General features: G+C 51.6%; 1 protein-coding gene across 1 annotated transcript in view; it reads right to left on the bottom strand.

The window, feature by feature from the left end:
- Positions 1-2,022: 2,022 nt before the first annotated feature.
- FAM168A (family with sequence similarity 168, member A) overlaps positions 2,023-7,371 on the bottom strand; it is a 54,401-nt gene continuing 49,052 nt past the window's right edge. The window contains exon 8 of the mRNA XM_014540442.1: positions 2,023-7,169. The gene's annotated coding sequence lies outside the window, so the exon portion shown is untranslated. The remainder of the gene's footprint in view (positions 7,170-7,371) is intronic.

Raw genomic sequence — 7,371 nt, 5'->3', positions numbered from 1 at the left:
AGGAGAGGGAAGGAAGGAGATGGAGGCTGGACATCAGGAGGAACTATCTGGAGCACCAAAGGCTGTCAGACTCTGGGACAGGGTGTCCGTTGTGGGGGGCTAGCAGGCATCACCGTGCAGCCAAGGACGGTTCCCTCCTTATTTGCCAGCTATTGGCTGTATCTCAGGGTCTAGCTTTTCAGTGTCTCTTCAGCCACCCAACTCCGTTCCACCTGGGACTCGGCCCCACCAGGTGAGGGTGAGGCTGTGCCTTCTAGATGCCCTCTCGCCTGGGGTGAGGCACATCCAGGATCAGCCAGGGTGGAGACTGAGAAAGGGCTCCCCAGGCCAGGAAAGGGACACTCCCACTTTGGTGCCAGGACCTGGGGGAACAAACACTGCTTCCCTCCAGACCCCCCGATTGTCTGCATGCCAGAAGGTAAGAGAGGTGTGGCTGGGCCAGTTTCTTTACCTGTCCTTCGGGGACGTTGAGGCCAGCTCCCAGGGGCGAGGAGGACCTGAGGTCAAGGGAGGGGTGTGTCTGATGCTCCTGGCCTCCAGGAGCTCCTTCCCCCAAACGCAGATGTATCAGACCCAGAATTTAGGGTCTTTTCTGGGCTGAATGATCTCAGTTTCTTTGCTTGCAAATACAGTGGGGCCTTGACTTACTAGTTTAATTCGTTCTGAGACCGAGCTGTTAAGGAGCTTGTTAACTCAAATTACTCTATCAACTCAATGCAAAAAATCGGCTGAGAGACAGCTGGTATCTCAAAAAACTCGTTAGTCGGGACACTCGTAAGTCAAGGCCCCACTGTATAACTCCCCTATGAGAAAGTCCTTGCTCTTCCGTTCCCAAATAGAGGCAGCACCCCATCCTCGCCCTCACCCCTGGAAGCTCTCCTGGCTTGTCCCCTCTAAGTCCTGATGGCCTTGCCAGCTGTTGAGCTCCAGGCTGGCTCAGGCCACTGGCAGGGATGGGACCTGGAGGACAGGGTGGGGTCAGAATGTGGGTGCTGGGCCGTTCTCTGCCTCCCTGCCTGCTCTGGGCCCTCAGCCCTGCCACTGGGACCTGGAGCCAAGTTCCTGGGGAAAATCCCCTTCCTGCCCTGGAGAGCTGCTGTGACAGCCTGGCACTGGCTGTGGGCAGAGGTGCCCTCCCCTCCCACACCTGAGCTGCTCACCAGGTGAGCACAGGAGGGGAAGCTGGGGATGGTGTGATGGCGGCAGAGTGAGGCTGTGGAAAAGGCTGAAGAGGGGTCTGGGTTGTAATTACAGCCCAGTGTGAGCCAGGTCAGTTAGCCAACCTGGGCCTGTTTTCTCTCCAGTGGAAGAGGTTGAGTGCTTGGAGGCTAGGAGAGCATAGATTTGTGGGGGGCCAGGCCCTGGAAGGAAATGGTGGCCACAATGACCAGGAAGAGAAGCCCCGACCTGGACTGGGGTAGTGGCTTTGTCCAGAGGGGAGACAAGAGTGAGATGTTTAGGATGCAAAACTGCCAGCACTTGATGAACATTTGGATGGTGACCACGTACCTTCCTTGGTTTCCCACCTGACAGACTGGCCCTTTAAGCAAGTCAGGCATCGCCTCCTCTGGGGTGGTGCCTGGAATGTGGAGCCGACTACGGTGAGTTCACCTCTGCCCTCCCCAGCTGTCACCTTGGTCAGGGTACTTACCCCCGAGCCGTCCCTCCCGAGGACAGGCCTAACAACAGGACTCACTTCCCATCATGTTGTGAGGATTCTGAGTTACCAGGCATCACGTGCGGCACCAGCCACGTAAGTGAGCACACAGATGTCAGCCTTCATCATCCCTGGCTTCCCTGTGCTTCTGTAGGACACACCTTTGTCCAGGTGCTGATGGCCACTACCCAGCCCCTCAGCGGTGAGTCCAGGGCAGCCCCTGTGCCTGCAGGGAGATGCAGCACAGGTGTGGCCTGCCTGTGAGAACAAGTTTAGGACCAACTTGGGAAGAAGCCAGGGACTCACTGGCCAGGAGGTGGTCTGTGTCCCCTGCCCCAATAACCACCAGCCTGGTCACCCCCGACTTTTTTGGGAAACTTTTTTTTAATAGTTATTGAATGTTCTACAGCTTACAGTAAATATCATAGTTACAAATTCTTGGCTTCAATCTTTCAGAATGATCACTATCTGATCAAAACAAAACAAAATCCCAAAAGAATCCAAAACAAAACCAAACCAGATTTACACTTCATATACACAAGCGAGGCCATGGGGCTTTCCCATCTTTGCACTCCAGGCTGTGTTTTGAAAACACCTATAAGTTCTTTGATCAACTACTTGGAAGACACTGGTCAAAGGTTTATTATTATTATTTTAAATGTTTTTCCTTTTAAAATGTGAATTCCAATAAAATTTAAAAATCAGATTCCAACCTGTAGATTAAAATGAATTAAAAAATACAAAATCATATACAATACTCTCACAGGGATGTTACATGCCATGAGAACAGGTGATATGAAACAGGAGAGGGGGACAGGCGCTGGGCCTTTAAAGGTCATTACAACTCCAAGTTGCTAGAGGCCTGGTCTGGCCTCCCCTTGGTGAGGAGAAGCTCAAGTCCCACCCTAGATGCACACAATCTGCTGACCCGAGAAGGTGGTCTCTGGGCAGTCCCACTCTTCCCGATTCTCAGGCTGGAGGAGGAAGGCTGGAGCCTGCAGATGCTGGTCTTGCTGGGGTCCAGCTCAAAGATGATTTCACCCATTTGACTCCCAGGGGCTGGTACTTATCTGCAAAGCTGTTCTATCTGTTCTCTCCGGGAAGGAAAACACCCCTGTGTACCAGGAGCTGGAATGGGTATGGGTCTCACCGCCACGCAAGGAGCTTAGGGACTACGGATGCAGCCACAGGAGAGTGAGCGCTCTAGTTTCCCTTCAGGCTTTGGGACAGCCAGTCCTAACTCCTGTGTGTCTCACTTGGCCACTGGGCTGAACGCAACAGCATGCAAGACAGAAAGTACCCACCAAAGAAGCTGAGTGAGTGGGATCGAGTCTGGTTCGGGCGAGGTTGGCTATGGAATGTTGAAGCTGGCCTGCCAGAAATTTTGACGGCTGGGCCCTGGAACCAAGTAATGCCTAATTTCAGAAATGAGTTCTCTAGGAGAGGGGAACATGGACAGGTGAAGGACAGATCCTGCAGCAGCCTGACCTGCCCATGGAGCCTGAGCTCTCAGGGGCTCAGGTGTGGAATCTGATGTTAGCCGGGCTGAGTTTCTACTGTGATCCTGCTTCCCGCCTGCCCACTCCACTGCCTGACCTAACCCCTCTGGATTGCTAAGCTTGGCATGTGGCTGAACACCACATCCCCTGCAGTGATGTGGTAGAATGCAGGATGGAAAAGCAGAGCTGCCACACACTTTCAACTGCAATTGAGGAGAAATGCCACGGTGAGATCCAAGTTATTCTAGTCAGAGTGCTGTGCCCAAGACCCACGCCTTCTCTGCCCTCCCTCTCGGGCCATGGAGCAGAGCTGAGGAATCTGACATGCAGGGCTCCAGGCCTGGCTAAGCCAGGGCCTTGCTAAGACTGGCCTAGTCCTGTCTGCACACCACCACCAGAACTTGGTGACCAAGAGGCCGGCCCTACTTTATGTCCCACGATTCACTGCTGGAGGCCATGCAGAACAAAGCAAGCTCCTCCAAAGAAGCACCCCCAGACCTCTAGAAGTAAATACCTCAAACTTGGAACAACTTGGGTGGCCAGAGGTAAGAGTTGGGATAAGGAGTCAGGACTCTGCACCGTCTCTAGGTCCTGGTCTCACCCCTGGGACAGACAGGAAGCCATCCCTTCCTCACCCCTGCCACTCAGACCCGCAGGTGCCAGCAGGAAGAGCAGAGGATCTGAAGAGTTCAAGTGTTGGCTCTTTCTCTTGAGCTCTGTGACCTTTGGCAAGTCTTAAGACTTCTGAGACTTAGTTTTAAGATGGGTAATTTGGCAATCAATGTCAAAGTACTTTGTACATGAAAACACTCTGGACAGGTGTATGTCCTTGTTCAATATTTAGGGAAGGGGATATCACTTTAGGATCATTACCAGGAGAGAGAGAGGAGCAGCAATTGTCCTGTCTCGTGGGGAAGACATTTTTAAAACATTTTCAAAATGTGGCAAATTGGGGGCACTCCAGCTTCCCAGGCCCCAGGCTACTGAGAGGGAGTCAAATAGAAGGGAGGTGGGGGTAAAAGGGTTGGCTGGTGACTGGAACCATCTATATACCCCCAATGCCGGCCACCAAGCTGTGGTACTGGGGAGAGGCAGTGGAGGGGGTGGAGAGGGATTTACACGCGGGGCCAGCACTGCAGTTCACTGTCATGTTAGCCTGGCCAGGCTTGTGGATCTCCACCAGAGCAAGAGAACGAGGTTCCAACGCTCATACTATAAAAGGGGTGCTGGGCCTGGGCTCTTCAGACTACAGCCTTTCTGTGCCTTGGTTATGCCTTGGGGCCTGTCTTTGATCTTGAGTTACATACTAGGGCTAAGAGAGGGTGCAGAGCATAGATGCATCAGTCTGCAAGCCTGTGTATAAGTCAAACTGGAGGGAGAGAGAAAGCAGATAGACAAGTCACTTTGCTTTTCTGAGTTTGTTTCCTAAGTCAAATGGGAGGAATAATCTATTTCACAGGATTAAATCAGAGGATGGATGTGAAATTGTTCTGTGAACTGCAAGGTACTAGACATTAGTTTTTACTTACTGGTGTAGAAAGAACGAAAGTAACAAGGTCATTCCTAAGTCTCCTCTTTTTTCCTTCCTCTCTGGTTCTACTGCAGCCCATCTGGATGCAGCAGGTTCAGGAAGCCTGTCAGGATGCCAGTGTTCTGCTCACTTTGGGCAAGTTCCCTTTCCTTCTAGAACCAGCCTCCTCATTTGTCTAGTGGGTATAATAACTCTGACCATGTCTCTCTGTCTCAGGGCCAGTAAATTAAAGGCTGTGAAGTGCTCTGAAATCTATGAAGCACCTGATAGATAAATGCCAAGGTTTCCTGTTACTATTATTATTATTTTGGCATTTTCCAAATATGTATGACATAATCTAAAACCATCTTCACCCTTACAAACCAGAGAGGAGGAGGAGGTATTTGCAAAAAATGGATTAACACTGGGAAACTTGGTTGTTTTAAAATGAAACTTCAGCACCCGGGACAGACCATTCAGAACAGCTGGGTTTCTCCTTACTGGTCCTCCAGGTCCCTGGCAGGCCAAGAAGGTTGGCCCCAACTTCTGACTCTGGGCTGAGGATGCTGATGGGCTTTGCCCTCCTGGCCCAAGGGTTTCTGATTTTTTTCCTGATTTAGGGAGTGATGGGAGGTAGAGATAGGGATATGTCCACATTTGCATGAATTTAAATTGAAAAAGTTATTTAAAAGTCCCAAGTATTATCAATGATCCCACTCTGTACAGTAAAATGTCCTTGCCCCCACTAGGCGGGGCTCCTGGCCCAGCCAAGTGCTAGGTGCAGGGGAGCAAACCAGGCTCCTAGCTGAGACTAGCAGGGCCTCCTGACCCAGGGACCCCTCTTCTCCCAGGCCTCATCCTGGTCCTCCTCTTCTCTCAGGATGAGGCGCTACTGTCCTAAATGCATGGACCCTCCTTTCAGACAGCACACCTGCTCATTCTCCTAGGGCTGGAGTCAGGTACAGGACATAAGTTCCAGGTGTCTTCACAGAATTTCCAAATGCTATTTCTTCATTTGCAATTTCTGTTCCTGCCATCTGCTCCCAAGTAACCTCTGCCCAGTCTTCCCCCTGCCTTTGGAGTCTAGGGAGGAAAAGAACAGAAACAAAAACCCAGACAGATACTGTTCCAGAGCTCACCAGATGTGGGCACTGCTGACTTAATTTTTACAAAACCAAGCCAATCCATCCCTAGGTAAATTTTTGTGAGCAACATGCCCCTAGGTAGAAAGGCTGCATTTAATGCTAATTTACTGCAAGATCTAGGGAAGTCCTTTCCTCTTTTCCAGGCCTCAGCTTCCTCATCAGTCAAATAGGGGAATGGATGAGATGATTGCTAAGGTCCCTTCAGTTCCATGAGTCTATGAAATGTTTATTGCTATTGCTTTTCCTTCACTATTCTGACCTTCAGAGCTGCCAGCACCCATCTGGAATGTGGTTCCTTCACTTTGGCCATGAGTGGCTAAAGGTAACCAAGAGCCTGGCCTGCCTGCCAGCCCCAAGGACAGATGGGTGAGCTCTGGCACTGGGAAGGGCAGAAGGAAGGGAGAGAAATGCCATAGGTTCCCACGCTAATCAGGAGCTGGCTCCTCATCAGAGTGGGTCCATGGGGGCCCAGGGGCCAAGGTCTGGGTTACACAGGGCACCTGGCCGTCCAAGGCTTTGGGAGGCTGGGAGCCCACCACCCTGCAGCTGCTTGGCAGGTCTGAGGTCAAAATCACCTTCTGAGGAAGTGCCAGGTCAGTTTACATTACTGTGCAAATCAGAGGGTCTAGGCCCAGGCAATCTAGCCAGAGGCCTTACAAACCAAAGCCAGCAGGCAAGCACCTCTCTCCCTCTTCCCTCGCACAGTGCTCCCCACACCCCCAAGTTCTCCCCCAAAAATCTGTTTTTCCCAGGTTCTCACCTGGGGTATTAAGCTGCTATGAACACTCCTACCTAATCAGGTGTTTTGTTCTTGATCTGTTGCGATGGTTCTCAGAAGACATTTCATTTGTGTCAGGACATGGTAATGTCCTAAACTAATCTTGAGAAAAATAAAAAAAGGAAACAATCCCCCAAAGATGGAGCCTGCTCAACAGCTCTGAGTTCCCACCCTGGACCCAAGGGCTACATCTGTTAGGCTTTTCAAAGGAAATCGGAAATCGTGCCTTCAGCTGAACCACTGCAATAACCCCCACTCTCTACCTGCCGCTAGACCGGGATCCCCGGGGAATGGACGCTTGGGGAAGGAAAGAAGAAGAGCAGAGAGGAAGTGCCTGGTCAGGTAGGAGGAGGGGTGAAGCTGGAAGGGCCGTGGCTAAGAGGAGGGTAGTGGGGAGAGGCAGGAGATTAGAAAAAGCAGCTTTTACATAAACCAAAAATAAAAATCAAAACCGCTAAAGATGCATAAAGTGACCCTTGCACTTCCGTTGTCTCTTCTTGCAAATAGAGGTGGTGCTGCTAGGGAACTGCTCCAGCACCTGTAAGACTTGAGTAGTTGCATACAATGTGTGACTCCAGATCTGGGGAGGAAGGGGAGAGCAGTTAGTGACAGTGGTGTTCCCAAGGCCACTTAGGAAGCCAGGGGACCCCTCCCCGCCCCTGGGGAGCCCTCTGTGCTGTCCCAGCAGAGCTGCCTGCTTCCTGTCCAGTGCAACAGCCCCTGGAGGATGTGGAGGGCAGAGCTGCTGACACCCCTGTCCCCTGCGGTTCACTGGCACTGCC

This window comes from Myotis brandtii, unplaced genomic scaffold (genome assembly GCF_000412655.1).
Source record: "Myotis brandtii unplaced genomic scaffold, ASM41265v1 scaffold244, whole genome shotgun sequence".
Taxonomy (NCBI): Eukaryota; Metazoa; Chordata; class Mammalia; order Chiroptera; family Vespertilionidae; genus Myotis; species Myotis brandtii.
This window is presented reverse-complemented; position numbering and strand designations above follow the sequence as displayed.